The sequence below is a fragment of the Gadus chalcogrammus genome, chromosome 19, assembly GCF_026213295.1.
Source record: "Gadus chalcogrammus isolate NIFS_2021 chromosome 19, NIFS_Gcha_1.0, whole genome shotgun sequence".
Taxonomy (NCBI): Eukaryota; Metazoa; Chordata; class Actinopteri; order Gadiformes; family Gadidae; genus Gadus; species Gadus chalcogrammus.
In genome coordinates, this window is record NC_079430.1 from 4,490,280 (window position 1) to 4,509,390 (window position 19,111).

The window sequence follows — 19,111 nt, forward strand, 5'->3', positions numbered from 1 at the left end:
GATGAATGGATGATGAATGGATGATGGATGGATGATTAATGGATGATAGATGGACAATGGATGATGGATAATTTATGGAAAATACGATTTCGCAAAACCTGACACACAAGTACCTTTTGTTCAAAATGCTGAATACCTACACGACAACATTCGGAACTGAATAACTGATTTAACTCTGATTTAACTGAACAACTGATTTAAATCAGTCTCCTCCTCTGTCCTCTTCTCCTCCTCTTTTCTCCTGTCAAGCCAATTGGATTCCCATAATTTATAAACGCCAACCTGCTGATGAGATCTCTGTAGACAGGTTGGCAGAACCATTGGCTCTGCTTCTCCAACACAACCTGACCCGGGACCAGACCCCGCCCCCTACGGACCACAACCCGCCCGATGATTGACGTACAGCCTGGCCAATCAGAGGAAAGGTATCCGATAAGCCGCTCTACTCTCTTTCCCCGATCCCGTTGGTCCACTAGGAGACCGGAGAGACCGTAGAGAGAGGTGACTATGGAGGGGGATCATCCAGGCAACATGGCCGTCTGAACCGCGGACAACCCGAAGGTGAGTCTGGCTTGGTTTGAACTCGACAACTTTGATTGTTTTGAGTGTAAAAGCTTGCTCATTTAAAGTTGACAACTTTGGCTGCTGTGTGTGTGGCAGCGCCGAGGTGTAGTTGAGAGGGTACTCCTGTGTGTGACACGCTTCCGTCTACGCTAGAAGGACTTTAGTACACACTGAGAACTTCAGTACTGTTATGAAGTACACACTGAGAACTTCAGTACTGTTATGAAGCTGCTTATATAAACACGCCGCAGTCTCCCAAACTCATGTGTGTTGAATGTGTGTTGTACTAGACATACTACTGGCTATACTACAGACTATTCTATATGTGCTAAAGAATACACGGGCTATATGATATACTGGCTATACTACAGAATATACTGTATATACTACAGAATAAACTGTCTATACTACAGGATTTACTAAATTTGCTACAGAATACACTGGCTATATGATATACAGTCTATATTACAGAATATACTGGCTATACAACAGAATACACTGGATGTACTACAGACAGACAGACACACAGACACACACACAGACACACACACACACACAAACACACACACACACACACACACACACACACACACACACACACACACACACACACACACACACACACACACACACACACACACACACACACACACACACACACACACACACACACACAAAGAAAACCAAAACCAAAAGTCTGACTCCTACAATTATTATTCTTAACTATAATATATATTTTTTTTTTATGAAGAATAATTATTATTTATAACTTAATCTATTACTAAAGAATAATTATAATTTATAGCTATAAATAATTGATCTATTACTAAAGAATAATAATATTTATACCTATAAACTAAATATCTAGATTACCCTAATTATTACTTATAACTATTATCCAAAACAACAGACTCATTGTTATTCAGAACTAAACTAAATATTGATTACAATAATATTTGTATAACTAACTATTAAATATATATCCATAACTATGGAATACTATGATTATTATTGATAACTGTAAACAATATATCTATATACATAGACTACTATAATTATTATTTTTAACTGTAAAACACATATATAAATATAAAGAGAGAGAGTTAGAGATAGAGGGGAGAGATAGAGTGAGAGAAATGGAGCATGAGAAAGAGAGATACAGAGAGATGGAGAAAGAGAGAGGGAGTGATTTAGAGAAAGGGAGAAAAAAATATATATAGTGAGAGGGAGAGAGGGAGAGAGGGAGAGAGAGAGAGGGGGGGGGGGGTTGAGTTGATAATAGACATGGAGGGCCCTGAAGAGGTATAGCTGATGCCAGGAGTTTATAAGAACCAGATGATCTAGACCAGGGTTCAGTTAGTCATATTTATATATATTTATATATTTGAATGCCTCAGCATTGATAATACTTGATCCTGATTGGTCAATAATGGTAAATGGGTGTGTATTATTTTTCAATAATGGGACACCTCTTCCTTCCAGACGTTTCAGATTATACTTTGCTGCTGGTGTTGATACATAATATATATAGAGATATAGTCGTTGGAATGGTTTAGTAAACAAAGCGTCTTAAGATACATATTTTTCCAAGTCCTGTCTCTAATCGAAGATATTCCAACATATTCCAACAAAATAAAAACATATTGTCAAGTTATAATAATAATAATAACAATCTACATTCATAATGATAATAATATTGAGTCCATATATATTTAGCTTATCAAGATGCCTAAAGCACTTTACATAATGAATATGTGTGTGTGTGTGTGGGGGGTTATTTACCTCATCCTCTATCAGTAAGTAGCAGCCTCCTGCACCCACCTACCTACACCTACACAAGGATTATCACCGCTGCTCTCCGATGTGGGCCATGGGATCTTCAGGATCCGCCGGGAGTCAGGACCTCTGTTTCATGTCTCCTGGTAAACGAAGAGCACTTCAATAAGCCCACTCTGGGCCTCTTGGACGGCCCAGACTCCCTGTATCCGTCCTAGTTCATCAGGGTTATTCTGTAGCCAAGAGATAAGAGACCCCACTACTGGCCCTGAACCCCTCTGCCAGCACCTGTCTCTGACCATATCTTCAGAGCACAACTTTGATAGCTGCAACTGTAAATATATCTTTGCAATCCTTTATCTACTGTAATATCATCTGATATAAGGTAGGTGTGGAGGTTAGGATTCCTGTGGAGGGTTAGTGCTAATATTGATGATTATTGGTAGTAGTGATCGTTAGTGTTAGTGTGGAGGGTTAGTGTGTAGAGTTAGTGTTAGTATTAAATTCCTGTGGAGGGTTAGTGCTAGTATTGATGATTATTGGTAGTAGTGATGGTTATTGTTACTGTGGAGGGTTACTGTTTGTGTGTAGGGTTAGTCTTAGTATTAAAGTTCCGTTTTTAGGTAGAGGGTTAGTAGTGTGGAGGTTAAGGTACAAGTAACAATTTTTTGCCTGCAGCAAAGCAACATTTATTTAATCACGCCCAGGTTGATTTTTGGCAGCTCTAGCCTGCAAATAAATCAGCTTTATCAATCACAATCAGGTATCTGTCAAAGTCACCATGGTCATGGTCATTGCACGTTGTAGGACTCGGCGGGGGGAAAACTGTATTCGTATTTCTCAACACAGTTCTAACAAACTAAATTTGTAAGAACTGTGAGTGCTAGCCTACGTTCAGTTATCTAACAGGGGAAAAACTTCAAAAACGTAGGTCTTTAATAAGTGGATGTATTAAAGATTGCACACCCTCCTCTGTAAACTGCCATTCGCTGCACTATTTTACACTTGGATGAAAAGTGAAACTCCATTATAATTGAATGAATCCTCTCATTACATATTTTGTTGAAAGGCAATAGGAGCGCATCCGAGAGAGTGTGAAGCTTCTCGGACACTTATGACGACTTATATAATGCCACGGTGTGGATGTGTGGAGCTCAGTCTGGCCGGTGGTTGATGTTGATGTCCACATCAGATAGACGGTTAAGTTTCTTGGACACAGAGTTTAACGCCACGGTTTGTGTGGAGGTGTGGACCCGTCGGGCCATCAGTTGATTTGGATTTTTGTCTGCGTCCACGAGAGGGTTATACTTCAAGGTAACCTATAGTTTATCGCCACGGTATTTCCCTAATACCGTGGCGTTATTAGGCACATTTTATAATGCTCTTACAAAACAATGGCACTAAAAAAAGAAGCTCAAATGGGTCGTAGCCATGGGGATAACACCACCCTCCACATTCCAACTCTTAGCCCAAAAAACATTTTTTTTTGACATTCGTCCGCTCTGTGCTACAGTAGAAACATTGCAGTTCAACATGGCGGCTCCCATGGAAGAGCTCTCGCTCCATATGTACACATAAAGGGTTCTTTCTAAGGGGGACAAAAACATGATTCTTAATTTCATGGGATTCTACACTAATTATAAAATATCAATTTGTTCCATTTCTACCTAGTCCGTTCAGCTAGATGCCGCTCACACTCTTTATGGAAGGAGTGTGAGCAGTAGAGCTTGGAGCTTAGAGGTCGGTTCAGGACAAATCAAAGTTTGCCTAGTATACCTATACCCTGGTAATCTGTTTTAATCGGCAGACTAACGGATCAAAATAAGGAAAGTAGCTAACAGTAGGATGTTGTAAGAAGCTAGGCTAAGGTACATAACATAGGATACTTTAAGGATCTAAGGCGAGATAGCGAACAGAAGTAGAGGCGCGAGGCTAAGGTTTGCTAATGGTAGGAGGCTTTAGGCAGCTTTGCTAAGGTATCTTACAGTAGGAGACCTTAAGGAGCTAGGTTAAGATAGCTAACAGTAGGAGGTTTTTAAGGGCCCAATCTGGGCTCGTCTTGAAACCCCCTACACTACTTGAAAATTAGAATGGACTGACCCCCCACCCTCGTTGATAGGAGCCTTAAGGTAGCTAACAGCAGATGACTCTAAGGAGCTATGCTAAGGTAGCTAGCAGTGATAATCCATGCAATTTCAAAGTGCCGTTCAAGGTACCAAAGGACCCAGGACATAGTTAATAGTAGAGGACTTTAAGGAGGTTGGTGTATGCTAACTCTTGACATTAAAAAATAAAACATACCTTATCGCAATGGGCATGGCCTGCGGTGTTGCTTCTTGACATTGCTCAAGCTTATCATAACAACATCTCACTCAACACTGGAGTTCCTTGGTTCCCCAGCAACACACAGAGTGTGAAGTCGCTCAGATGAACGGTTGTCGAGAACATCCAAAAAGACAGACATACTTAGGCAAAGCAGGCGACTTTATTTGTGTAGCACTTTTCCCTTAGATAAACATACACATACATGTATACATAAATACATGGTCTCCTTCCATTGAGTTAGAAGAGTGCAGTGCATGATCACAACGTTCAAAACGTGCCTGTTGGGAGTAGGCCAATCGCCTGGCCTCCCATTTTGCCGCTGGCAGCTTTTTGAGAGCAAACTCCACTCCGCACTTAATTTTTCCAAAGCAACACACCCACCAGTGCAAAGCCCATTCTCTGCCTGTTAGGGGTTCAGATTGGGCTGATTGTTGCATCTTTCTGGAGAACCACTCATCCAAACAACTTCACACTTGACCTTGCTCCTCCCTGCCAGCAATTCACCCCAGAGGGCCAAGATCATGCGAAGTAAATCAGATCAGCGGTTGTCGAGAACATTGAAGGACATCATAGTTTACATACAGACATACATACCGATGCCACTTCAAATGCCGTTATGACCCATCCAAAACACTTTTGGCTGTATAATGGATGTGTGTGTATTTGTGAGGGATATAGAGTTTCGATGACATCACTGTGAAGGAATGTGTATGGAAGATAAGTATGAACCTGTACTGACCTTTCACCCACATTCATGTTTCCCCTAGCTGTCTTTGATCTCTGTCTCTCTAGCGGTTTGTCTATCGCTCTTCCTGGCTGTCTGATTCTGTAGCAGTCTGTCTGTCTTTCTAGTTGTCTGTCTGTCTCAACCTGTCGTCCGTCTAGCTGTCTCTTTGTCTCTCAACCCGTCCATCTGTCAGCCTCGCTACCTGTCTTTCTGTTTCTCTGTCTGTTTAGGATGTCTCTCTACCTGTCTGTCTGTCTCTCTACCTGTCTGTCCGGCTGTCTCTCTACCTGTCTGTTTGTCTCTCTAACATTCTCCTCTCTATAGACTTTGTTGTGTTTATGGTAGGGTGGCAATAGGTGGTTATCTCCGGGAGAACAAAACGGATGCTATCGTAGCGATAGCTATGATACAAAAGCATGCAAAGTGATAGCATGCATAGCATGGTGATGCGATGCTACAATAGCATTTGGAGCGATAGCATTTGGAGCGATAGCCTGCAGAGCATGGTGATGTTATGCTACAATGGCATGCTGAGCATGCTATGCTACAATAGCATGCATAGCATCGTGATGCTATGCTACAATAGCATGCAAAGCATGTTGATGCTATGCTACAATAGCATGAAGAGCATGGTGATGCTATGCTACAATAGCATGCAGAGCATGGTGATGCTAGCATGCAGAGCAAGCTGAAAAATAATTTGTCAACAGTGTTGATGAAAAGTGAAAACTGTTTGGAAGAGAGCTGAGATGTTTGTTCACACAGAGGTGGATAAATGTTTCATCTTCTAAAACATTAACACACAAATACACACACACACCAAAGCACGTGGACACAGAAGACAGCCAGCTTAAACCACATTTATATTGAGTGATGGGGCAGCACGAGAGAGACAGAAATGCAGAGAGAGGAGAGCAGCTCTTTGCCGGTTGGCAGGTATTTGGTGTTTGGACAGGGGGTGTAGGCTATAGGCTATGGCTCTATAGGCAGAGCCGGCGCTATTGAGGGACTTAAGGTGGCAAAGCCCCCCATAAGGGCTTTATTCCCAAAATGTAATTATGATATCATATTTACTGAATAATAAAGGTTTAATTGAATTGATAATTCATTGAGGAATAACAAAAATATACATTTAGTTCATAAGAAAATGAAAATATGGTAAAGCCATCTTAAAAGTCAAAGTGGCCGGGCATTCAACGGCTGAAAATAAGCTAACAATCACATGGTCCTCCAAAATGGATGTAAGAATATTTTTTAAATCCCCAGTACCCCATCCACAACAGTTTACCCTTAAAACAAGGATTTTCAAGTGACTGCCTCTACATTAAAGGGGTGATATCAAGCTTTTTCGACTTTTCCCTTTGCTATCTGACGTATGAATACATGTTTTACGTCTGCTTAACTAGAGAAATCGAAGTCTGAGCCAGGGGTATTCGCCCCCACGAGAACACCCCTCAATAAGTGTAACAGTGGGCGGTGCTGAAGTGCAGAAGTCGCCTCCCAGCTACCCGCAATATTTCCAACCTCTTTGTGGTCTGAATTTGCAGACACACGCGCAAAGCATTCGACCAATCACAGCAGACTCGGCTACTCGGTAGTGGGGCTGATTGCGACAGGATACAAAACAGTATGTTTTTTAAAGATTCTTATATTGGTTTTGCAGAAATAAACAGTGTGAGAATAATGAGGGGTATTTCTAACATACAGGTATGTAGCCCTATTCCGGTAGTACCCCCAAATGCCATTATTTACCCTAAAAAAGCATGATACCGGATCTCTTAGCACTTCAATCAATGATTCTGCTGACCTGGCCGTACAGCCAGATAACCCTCACAATTTACGTGACTCCGTGGAGGAAGGTGTGTATAAACCTTCCTCCACCTAAAGGTCAGACGAGGATCGAGGCAGAGATCTGATCTCTCTATCACCAGAGATCTTAGCTCTCCCATCAACGATAGCACTACTATGGAAGAGGATTAGGGCCTCATGTGATTATTTTTTTCTGATATTAGTTCTCACTTTAATATCAGAATTCTGACTTTAAAGTCAGAATAAAAAAAGTTTGAGAACCCTGGGGTTAAAGTCAGAATTCTGACTTTAAAGTCAGAACTCAAAACAAATTCACAAACGGCCTTAACTGAAGCTTCTGTCCTGAACTGGGATTTTAGGTCCAGGTGTTTTCGTGACAACACGTCAAAGAAACCCAACGCATTTATACGATCAATACAAACATGCTCACACCAATAAAGCTAACTGAAATTAGTAATTTAATTGAGAGAGAAAGATAGGGAGAGAGACAGATAGAGAAAGAGACACAAGCATGCAACCTGTATAAAAATCTATATTTTATTGTTAACTTTTTGATTGTACCTATATTTTAACCTCTTATTCCTTTTTATGTTAAGTTCCGCCTCAACAATGCAGTGTAATGTATGTATGTATGTAGTTGTCACTGTCTCTAGAGGTGGGAAAAGCCCTGTCACTCCATAGCCCCGTTCCAGGAAATCGTTTCTTAGATTCACCTCCGACCATAAACAGATTTATTCTACTGATAATCAATATTTCACTTTGTTTTAACCTTTTTATAATACTTTGTTATTTTCCTTTTGTAATAATTGTACCTACTTTGGCAATGATAATGTTAATTGCCATGCCAGTAAAGTGCTTTTGATTGAATTGAATTGAGAGAGAGAGAGAGAGAGAGAGAGAGAGAGAGAGAGAGAGAGAGAGAGAGAGAGAGAGAGAGAGAGAGAGAGAGAGAGAGAGAGAGAGAGAGAGAGAGAGAGAGAGAGAGAGAGAGAGAGAGAGAGAGAGAGAGAGAGAGAGAGAGAGAGAGAGAGAGAGAGAGGGAACAGAAAAACATTTTAATCAAACATGTATTATTTAGTTTACAGAAAACAAAAATAAACTCAGTTATCGAAGCATTTGTTTATAGAAAACAGAATATACTTGCAATTCAAGTGTCTGTTGATTGAAAACCGATGTTGCCTTCTTTTGTTGTGGCAGAGAGACAGAGAGAGAAAAAGAGGGAGAGAGTGAGGGTGAGAGAAAGAAAAAAAGATACTAGCGACTAGAGAGCAGGACAAAGCGAGAAAGAGGTTCTGCTAAGGCCGGGGAATTCTCGCGATGCCCGACGATCGGAGAACTCGCCCACAGACCAAACCTTTACACAACACAACACTTTACACAACATGATGACTTTTCATGCTCTCCCCCAATCCTCCTCGGTCGTGAATCAAACTGGAGATACAGCGATTCACTGTGTAACACTGACAGCTTTGTAAAACATTGAGCATTGATGTTGCAAGCAACGTTACATATTTCGTTTCCGTTCCTTCGAATGTGTGCACATCCACAAGTTTGGTGAAATAAAAAATGTCCAACAACTTTGTTTAAATATTTTTAAGCCAGGTCAAGAAGGACGTCGTGTTTGGGTTTGTTAAAACTCTCTAATTGTGTACCCACATTTTTTGTCAAGAAATCTGGGAGATTGTTCTCAGTCTCAGGATCAGCTAAGTGTTGTGATGGACTTGTGTCTAGTTTAGAGCTGTGGTTGACCTGTTGACCTGCAGCTAATTGCAGTGTGTGTGTGTGTGTGCGTGTGCGTGTGCGTGTGTGTGTGCGTGCGTGCGTGCGTGGGTGCGTGCGTGCGTGCCAATGTTTGCGTGCGTGCGTGCGTTTTCAATTAAAGGGCACACTTCATCTTCTGCATAAAAGGTTATTGTCTGGCAAAATGCCTCACACACACACAGGCACACATGCACACACACTAAAATGCACAAAAACGTGTCCACATTCAGACCCAGCTGTAACATCCTGGCTCACTAGTCTCCCTTCCCATCTCCTCTTTTCCTATCCTATCCTCTCTTTCCCTTCCTCTGTCCTCTTCTCCTCTCCTCACTCGGTGTTTACACACGTGCATGTGCCAATGTTTGTGTGTGTGTGTGTGTGTGCTGGGTAGGATTACTGTATTTATTTTTATTAATAAGCAGGGTTGATGTGTACTTAGCACAGCACAGTCTGGCTATCTTGAGGGTCTTAATAACACGCCTTGTTTCGAAGACCCGCTGAGGGTTGGGGGTTTGACCAGGCTGATGGAGTGTAAGGTTTGGTTTAGATTAGGATCCTCTCCTGGACTTGGAATAGGAGAGGAGTTAAAGGGTGAGAAGGTTAGGGGCTACACTTAGGAGGTTAAGGGCTAGGGGTTAGGGCAGGGGACCCCAATTACTTTTAATAGTGGGCCATTTTTAAAATCCCCTTGGAAACAATCGGCCACTCAACCTCCAGCCCCATCGGCCATCGAACAACCAAACCAATCAACTTTAATACTCACCCCTTGACAGGCCTCCCTGTAGTCTTATTGTTTTGTGGATTGTTGTTTTAAAAAAACGTCAATGCACTCAGGTGTATAGGCTTTGAGATTGTACAAACGAAAAGTGAGTTACACATAAAATGTATTATAATGCTATTATTTGTATATTGGATATCAGGTCGTCTTCCTTATCAGGATAATCAAACAGAAAATATTATTATTTTCTGTTATTATTTTCTGTCAAACTATTAAGTTTAGTATACAAATCAATAAAACATCATGGCCGAAGCTCCGTCTGTCAATATGCCTTTGCTCATGTCCAAATTATTATTCTCAAAACACTGGGTTACTTCTGTAAAAACAATTTCACCTTTAGTGTGTCCATGAGATCAAACATAGCAACTCCTCCCGAAAAGACTTGTCATCAAGAAAAGCACAAAAAAAGAAAGCTGTTCGAGATCGGTTCTTGTTTTTTCATCGTGCATGAGCACTTAGTCCAGTATGTATCCACAGCACAAAACTTCTAAAGGTCTGCATCTGAGAAAAGTTTCTTGCTCTTTGCGAGACGCCATTATACATGGAGCGATTCTTATCTTGAAAATAAGTGGTTTTATGAAACATTTTTACAGAGTAGGCAAGGCAAGGCAAGGCAACTTTATTTATATAGCACTTTTCATACACAAGGCAGACTCAAAGTGCTTCACATATAAACATTGTCATACAATAAAATAAAATAATAGATAAGTAAAAGAAAAACATATGCAAAGAAATGGGTAAAATAGAAAAATGAAAATAGAAAATAAAGGCAAAGTTAAAAAAGCTTTTTAGAAAGTGCAATGTATTTAAGATTTAGCAGAAACCTATAGCAAACATAAAAGTCTTCAGTCTTGTTTTAAAGGTGCTCAGAGTTGGGGCAAGTCTTAAATCCTCAGGGAGTTTATTCCAGCTATTTGTTGCATAGTAACTAAATCCTGCTTTCCCATGTTTTGTGTTTACTCTGGGGATAATTAACAGATTGGTCTCAGAGGATCTTAGTGGTCTAGAAGGCTGATGTAGTGGAAGCATATCAGTTAAATATTTTGGGCCTAAACCATGTAGGGATTTATAGGTTAGCAACATGATTTTAAAATCAATTCTCTGACCTACAGGAAGCCAATGTAACGATTTCAGAATTGGTGTAATATGATCAAATTTTTTGGTCTTTGTTAGAACTCTAGCAGTAGCATTCTGAACAAGCTGAAGCTTCCTCAGAGTTTGTTTTGGGAGACCTGTAAGGAGACCATTGCAGTAATCAAGCTTACTAGTGATAAAGGCATGTACAAGTTTTTGTAAGTCTTCGGTGGACATGAGCCCTCTAAGTCTTGCTACATACATTTTACAGAGTAAGTAGATGTTAGGCTAGATATCTTCTGCTTTCTTGGATTGGATTTGGGTGGGAATGCTTCATAAAAGCTGCAATGTTTAGATTCAAAATGATTTTTAGGTGAGCAACCTTGTTAACGGATATTGGTTGCAAACAGCAGATAAGCAGGTTGGTTTAGCCATGTCATGTCCAGGTAGAATGAATAAATATTGTTGAGTCCAATCTGCTTTAAATATTCTATTTTCATTGTCCTTTTTTTGGTAGCCACTGTTGTTTTCTCTCTGTGTTATCTGCCTCATCTTCGATTCAGTTCAATAGTGTTGCTGATATTATTTGTTGCACGAGGGATGGGGGCTGTACTAGGGGAGCAATAAGCAGTTTAATGAATTAATTGAATCAACTTTATTTGATTCATTATTAATTATTATGTCTCTGATTGTGCTTAAAGCAATTAAGTGACCTAACGCTATTGATGTCTTCTATTCTGATCAGCGCAATATATAATGTATGTATCATTTTTTAATCCCTTTTTTTTTTTTTCTCAGTAATTCTTTTGTTGGCCATAAATCAACTCGTGGTGGGCCGGGTCTGGCCCGCGGGCCGCCTATTATGGACCACTAGGCTAAAGGTTAAAAGGTTAGCCTTTAAAGGTTAGAGGGTGAGAACGTTAGGGCCTAGAGGTTAGAAGGTTATGCCCTAGAAGTTAGGGCCTAGAGCTTAGAAGGTTATGCCCTAGAAGTTAGGGCCTAGAGGTTAGAAGGTTATGCCCTAGAAGTTAGGGGCTAGAGGTTAGAAGGTTCGGGGCTAGAGCTAAGAGGGTTAAACATTAGGGGATAGGGTTTAGAAGGCTAGAGGTTAGAGGGTGAGAAGGTTAGGGGCTACAGGTTAGAAGGTTAGGGGCTAGGGGTAAGAAGGTTAGGGGCTAGGGGTAAGAAGGTTAGGGGCTAGGGGTTAGAAGTTAGAGGGTTATGGGCTACAGGTTAGAGAGGTAGAAGTAAGAGGTTGAAGGGGTAGAGGTAACAGGTTAGATAATTAGGGGTTAGAGCAGGGGTCACCAACACAGTGCCCGCGGGCACCTTGGCACCCGCAAGGACCACATGAGGCGCATGCAGGCCTGTTCTAAAAATAGCACTACTCATTCTTGAACAACTCTTTCCCACCTTTTTTAAGTCATTGTTGATAATTATTGTGAGAAATCATTAACATGACTTAATTATTAACATGTCTTCACATAGATGAGTATCATTAATCTTTAATAGTAATATCTAACTAAAGGCAAACTGAGCAAATTTGTTATTTCAGAAGAGTGTATAGAACTGGGTGCCCTTCGTATGACTCAGTGCCCATGAAGTAGCTCTCAGGTTCAAAAAGGTTGGTGAACCCTGGGTTAGAGGGTTAGAAGGCTAGAGGTTAGCGGTAAGAAGTTAGGGTTAGAGATTTGTGGTCAGGGGTCTAGGGGAGGTGCTTCTTGGTGAGGCTTAGGGTACACTAGTGGGAGGGGTGGTGCTTCTTGGTTAGGGTCAGGGTACGCTAGTGGGAGGGGTGATGCTTCTTGGTTAGGGTTAGGGTACGATAGTGGGAGGGGTAGTGCTTCTGGGTTAGGTTAGGATGGCAGTAGGGGTAGTATTTCTTGTTCCTGAGATATTGGGTATTTGCAGACTGCAGCTCCAGTTCATGTTTAACACCTCAGCGGGAAATTAATGGAAATTATTGGTATGAAAGTTTCCACGAAGTCCCGGCCACAAAATAAAACAGAGCAGTCATTTAGAGAAACTTACGGTAATACCAGGCCTAGCTGATACCAGCTGGAGCGCGTCCAGCCAGCCTCCACGCTGTGTTGACAGACGGGGGGCCTTGCCAACCTGGGCTCAGCGAAGCTTTCACCCTCCACTGAAGATACGGCTCTGTCCGCTACAGCTGGAGGGACGGCCGCAGAGGTGGACATAACCCACGGTGACGTAGAGACCCAGGGAGGGAGCAGCTAGCGGGATGTAGAGATAGAGAGTAGCTAGTTAGAATTAGGGCATTTAGCAGACTTTTTTATCCAAAGCAACTTACAATGGTTAATACACACATTGACACACTGACGGCAGAGTCAAGTGTGCAAGGTGACAGCCAGCTCGTCAGGAGCAGTTAGGGTTAAGTGTCTTGCTCAGGGACACATCAACACTCAGCTAGGAGGAGCTGGGGATCGAACTAGCAACCTTTCGGTTACAAGCTCTACCTCCTGAGCTAAGCCGACCCAGTAGCTAGGGGGAATAAGAGACCCAGAGAGTGGCTATAGCGACCTAGAGACCAAGGGCAAAGCTATGTAGGTGACATAGAGACCCAAGGAGTATCAGACACTTACCAGATACTCACAGACATTTTTTCCATTGTCTATTTCAAGATGTAAATCAGCCACTATTTTTCTCAAACTCAACCCCTCTGGTAGTTTGTATGCGTTTCGAAATTGGGCAGTTGGCAAGCAATTGACATCCACTTATCCGAAACGAGTGTTTAGTGGCGCCCATAGCTGGATATTTTCTTTCTCCAGCACAAGTAAGCTCATGTGGGCTTCCCTGGCGAGGTGGTTTTCTCCTATAGTCCCCACAAACAAAGCTTCCACTTTCCACTGTGTATAGCCATGGAGTAACTGAGAGGCGCACTGTCAGAATTATGACAGTAGATGCTTGATGCGTTAAAGGCTGTGTGATGAATCTGAATCCTGAGATTAGCTGCTTGATGCGATAAAGGCTGTGTGATGATTCTGAATCATGAGATTAGCTGCTAGATGCGTTAAAGGCTGTGTGATGATTCTGAATCCTGAGATTAGCTTCTAGATGCGTTAAAGGCTGTGTGATGATTCTGAATCCTGAAATAGCTGCTTGATGCGTTAAAGGCTGTGTGATGATTCTGAATCCTGAGATTAGCTGCTTGATGCGTTAAAGGCTGTGTGATGATTCTGAATCCTGAGATTAGCTGCTTGATGCGTTAAAGGCAGTGTGATGATTCTGAATCCTGGAATAGCTGCTTGATGCGTTAAAGGCTGTGTGATGATTCTGAATCCTGGAATAGCTGCTTGATGCGTTAAAGGCTGTGTGATGATTCCGAATCCTGAGATTAGCTGCTTGATGCGTTAAAGGCAGTGTGATGATTCTGAATCCTGAGAGTAGATGCTTGATGCGTTAAAGGAAGTCTGATGATTCTGAATTATGAGTGCAGAGCAACATTCTAATAAGCAGGGTAGATAAGAAGGGGGCTTTTTGGAACGGATTGAATTGCAGCCTAACTATCACTTCTGAATCAAACTAATTTGCTAAGTTACCAGTTGCATGAACGTCCATAGAAAACTCTCAATCTCTAAGTCTTGCGCATGCGCAGCGGCGTGGAAACACTGAATAAAAACTAGTTTTTTTGTTTGTAGGCCCTATTATCTACTATATCGTGCCAAGTGCCGAAGTTTGGAATGTGAGGGGAGAAAGTTGAAGGAAAATCATGGCTGATTTACCTCTCAACAACGTCAACAATGAACCTGTGGTCGGCATGTGTTTTGTGTTTGTGCTGAATAACGAACACCGAAGGATTTCCATTTTAGGCAAATATTAGTTTTGCATGCAGCACATTTTATAGCATCGATCAGCACAGTGCATTCTACTTTCCCTCAAGACTTATCAGGACAGTGTTTTCTACTGTCCCCATGTGATGATCAGGACGGTGTATTCTGCTGTCCCCATGTGATGATCAGGACAGTGTATTCTACTGTCCCCATGTGATGATCAGGACAGTGTATTCTGCTGTCCCCATGTGATGATCAGGACAGTGTTTTCTACTGTCCCCATGTGATGATCAGGACGGTGTATTCTGCTGTCCCCATGTGATGATCAGGACAGTGTATTCTACTGTCCTTATGTGATGATCAGGACAGTGTTTTCTACTGTCCTATAATACGATCAGGACAGTGTTTTCTACTGTCCCATAATACGATTAGGACAGTGTATTCTAGGGCTGGGCGATTAATCGAATTTCAATCTCGATTTTGATTTTAGCATCAAATGATCACAAAACTAATATCATCGAGTTTTCGATTATTATCCCTTTTTTTAATTAAATTAGAAAGTGCAGAAGAACAGCTGGATACATATCTGTGCATTATTTTAGATTTGAACATTTTCTTTTTGACCATTTTGTGTCTTTTTTTTAAGGCGAAATTTCAAAGTTCTCAGTTACGTGTTAAGTTAAGTGTTTTTGGGAGAGACATGCTGAATAAATACATCAGGTTTTCAAACTCAAAAATAATCATTTGAATAATCGTGATTTCTATATTGACCGAAATAATCTTCAATATGATTTTTTCCATAATCGAGCAGCCCTAGTGTATTCTACTGTCCCATAATACGATATGGACAGTGTATACTACTGTCCCACAAGACTATCTGGACAGTGTATTATACTGTCCTCACCTGACCTTTGACCTTCCACTGTGAGTACCTGACCACTACACCACCCCTTTTCAGCGGCTTGTATAACTGAGTTCTGCCCAACATCATGGCTTGTTTAACTTATCAAAGGTTGCCATGGATGCAGTGGGATGTTTGATGACCCCTGCATACAGAGCAAAGAGATGGGGATTCGGCAGGGGTTAGAGCATCAGTTTGTGATTGGCCTGGGGGGTATGTGGGAGGAGCTTGCTAGGATGGATCTGTTGTTAGCAAGAGGACAGGCTTCAGGACACAGTTTGTCTATGACTGGTTGTGATGTGTTGCAGAAAGGCAGGATATCGCGACAGCTCCCTCGACAAAGATATACAACTTTACTTCAATATGTTCAAGATGTCCAACTGCAAGAAACGTACGGAGAGCCCTATTTTCTGAAGGACATTGGGTACATGTTTGTTTGTGAATAAGAATAATGATAATTTGTTATTGGCGCTCCTCATCAGACACACAAACACATACAAACAGACACACTCACACAGATAAACAGACGCACGCATGCAGAAACACAGCAGAACAACCACAAGACTTCATATATTTATTCATACTCAAGGACTCACGTTACTGTGTGTGTGCATGTGCATGTTTAAATGTGTGTTGGCTCAAGTATCATGAAGCTGTCAAGCCATCTTGCGTTCTTTGTGACTGGCTTTCCAACTGTGTGTGTATGTGTGTGTGTGTGTGTGTGTCTGTGTGTCTGTGTGTGTGTGTTTGTGTGTGTGTGTGTGTGTGTGTATGTGCGCGCCCTCCTCTTTCCCTCTCTGGAATTTCCTCCAGCGAGAGAGCCAGAGTGAGATGGCTACCAGATGCCAGCTATTCACACACACACACACACACACACACACACACACACACACGCACACGCACACACACGCAACCACACGCACAGACACACACACACACACACACACACGCACACACACACAGAGACACTAAGAGAGACACACACACACACACACGCACACACACACGCACACGCACACACACACACACACAATGGAATGAAAGCCACAGCTAGAGTAGTTATATGATATTGAACTAAACTCTCAGAATACTGAACATGGATCTTGGATCACAATACGATGCATAGAAGCTCACCTCATGGTGTTGAATATTCACACACACACACACACACACACACACACACACACACACACACACACACACACACACACACACACACACACACACACACACACACACACACACACACACACACACACCTTGAGGCCTAGCGCTGGGGGCTAGCATACCTACATCTTGACCCACACATGGTAACAGTTAGTTCTTCTACTTTAGTGCCAAGCAGTGGAAGCTAGCGTAGCCGCTAGCACACTAAATAATGCTGGCTGGAGCTACCATTAATATGGCTCCACACATTACCCATCATGCACCTTGGTTCTGGTAGCTTGTTAACTACCATCTTGCATCTCGGTTCAACTTGGTATACTATAATGCATCAATACTAGCTGGTTAACTACCATAATGCATCAATACTAGATGGTTAACTACTTTCCTGCAGCTGGGTCCTCTACTAGCTGGTTAACTATCATCATGTATCTAGACTAGCTAGTGAACTATCACCATTCAACCAAACTAGCTAGTTAACAAACCATCATGTATCTGTAGTAGCTGGTTAACTGCCGTCATGCATCTATACTAGCTGGTTGACCATCATAATGCATATATACTATCTACTGAACTACCATCATGCATTTATAGTAGCTGGTTAACTACCATCATGCATATATACTAGCTGGTTAACCATCATAATGCATATATACTAGCAGCTGAACTACCATCATGCATCTATACTAGCTGGTTAACAAAAAACTTGCATCTGGGTTCTGTACTAGCTAGTTAACTAACATTATGCATCAGTACTAGCTGCTTAACTACCATCATGCATCTGTCTCAGGTCAGTACCAGTCACATTCCCTCGCCTGCCATCCGTCACCGCGTTGAGACGTGTTATTACAGTGGAATGCAACCGAAATCGTACACGTGGAGATGTTTAACTATTCATTTCTTTCTTAAAGGCCATGTATTCTCTGTCTCATGGATTTGTCTGTCTGGTATGGGGTATGGGGTGTCTTGTCTGGTACTCATTTACATCAGATGTCATATCGTACTGTATCTAAGTCGCTGGTATGCATCAACTGACAGAGTGGAGATCAGTAGAACATGACTGTAGAAAACGTCAGGTCTACACGCCACTTCGCTGGCTGCCACTCTCCACCTAGTTGACTTCTTTTGGGCTCTTCCAGACAAAGGACGCAGGTTGGTGGTGTTGAAATGCGGTTTGTAACAAAATGGTTAGAAACTGAATATGGCAGGGGTGGCACGGGTGCTATGCTGCCATGCAGGAGATCTCTGATGATGCTATGCCGGTTCGTGCAAGTCGTAAGTTGCAAATCTCCCAGCTTTCTTGCGGCATTTCACTGAGGCACGCCCCCTTTTGGTCGGTCCCGCTCGCTATTCTGAAAGTAGAGCGAGTTCAGTGAGGCCGACCGTACTACTCGTCAACAAAAATGGCTGCGCCGTAAAGAGATTATTTTTTTTTTAGTTTGTATCATGTTAATGTCAATTTTAACGCATACATTTTCTTACACACTTGATTACATTGCTACTTTATGCCGGTCACAAATGTATGCATTGCACAGTCTTGCTGTGCATGCAATACAATGTAAAGTTGTGTCGTTTGTTTTCGAGCTGGTTTGCTAAAGAGGCTAATGTAGCTAACAATAACAATGACTAGCCAATGAGAAACGGGAAAGCTACTACGACCAAAAGGGGACGTGCCTCCACAAATGCCGCAAGAAAGCTGAGAGATTTACAACTTATGACTTGCACGTACCGGCGTACCATCAAAATGGATTACACCATAACCTGTGCACACTGATTACTCAATGTGCAACAGGTGTGCAGCCTCACCCAGCCCAGGAGTCCAATCAGACTCTCCCAGGCGAGGCTAATTAAACCAGCCATCGATCACTCACTCCCACAATGACAGCGAAAAACTGATGTAAAAATGCCTTCCACTACAGACACTGTTAAATGATAACACAACTGATGGCTGAAATAGCAGTTTACGCTTACCCAATTATCTCAGAGAAAGGGGGACTTATTTGATATTTTGAGCAATAGCAACGAAAACCATTGGACTTTTTAACCAATTGTAGCCTACATTGAGAATTGTATTGGCCATCCATTGATGCACTTGGGCCCTTGCTGCCTCACAGTTTGAATACAGTGGAAAACAAGCGCCCTCTCTCTCTCTTTGTCTCTCTCTCCCTCTCTCTCCCTCTGGCTATGGTTATGGTATATGTGTCAGTGAGTCACGAAGGCAGATTGGTTGTATGCTGCTAAAGAAAGACTTATGTGCTGACAAAAGCTCTCCATGATTTACTGTAGATGTCTCTCCCCAAAAAACGCCCCCTAAAATCTCCCCCAAACCCACCCTCAAAACCTCCCCCCAAAACCTCCTCCAGGCGATGCTGGCTATGCTATGCTAAAATGGATTAATGCCAGGCTGGGCTGACAATGCTAAACTATTCTAGACTGTGGAA

The 19,111-nt window shown here is 42.0% G+C and overlaps 1 protein-coding gene across 1 annotated transcript in view; it reads left to right on the forward strand.

Moving 5' to 3' along the window:
* Positions 1 to 448: 448 nt before the first annotated feature.
* Positions 449 to 19,111, forward strand: part of il11ra (interleukin 11 receptor, alpha) — a 33,997-nt gene continuing 15,334 nt past the window's right edge. The window contains exon 1 of the mRNA XM_056578068.1: positions 449 to 561. The gene's annotated coding sequence lies outside the window, so the exon portion shown is untranslated. The remainder of the gene's footprint in view (positions 562 to 19,111) is intronic.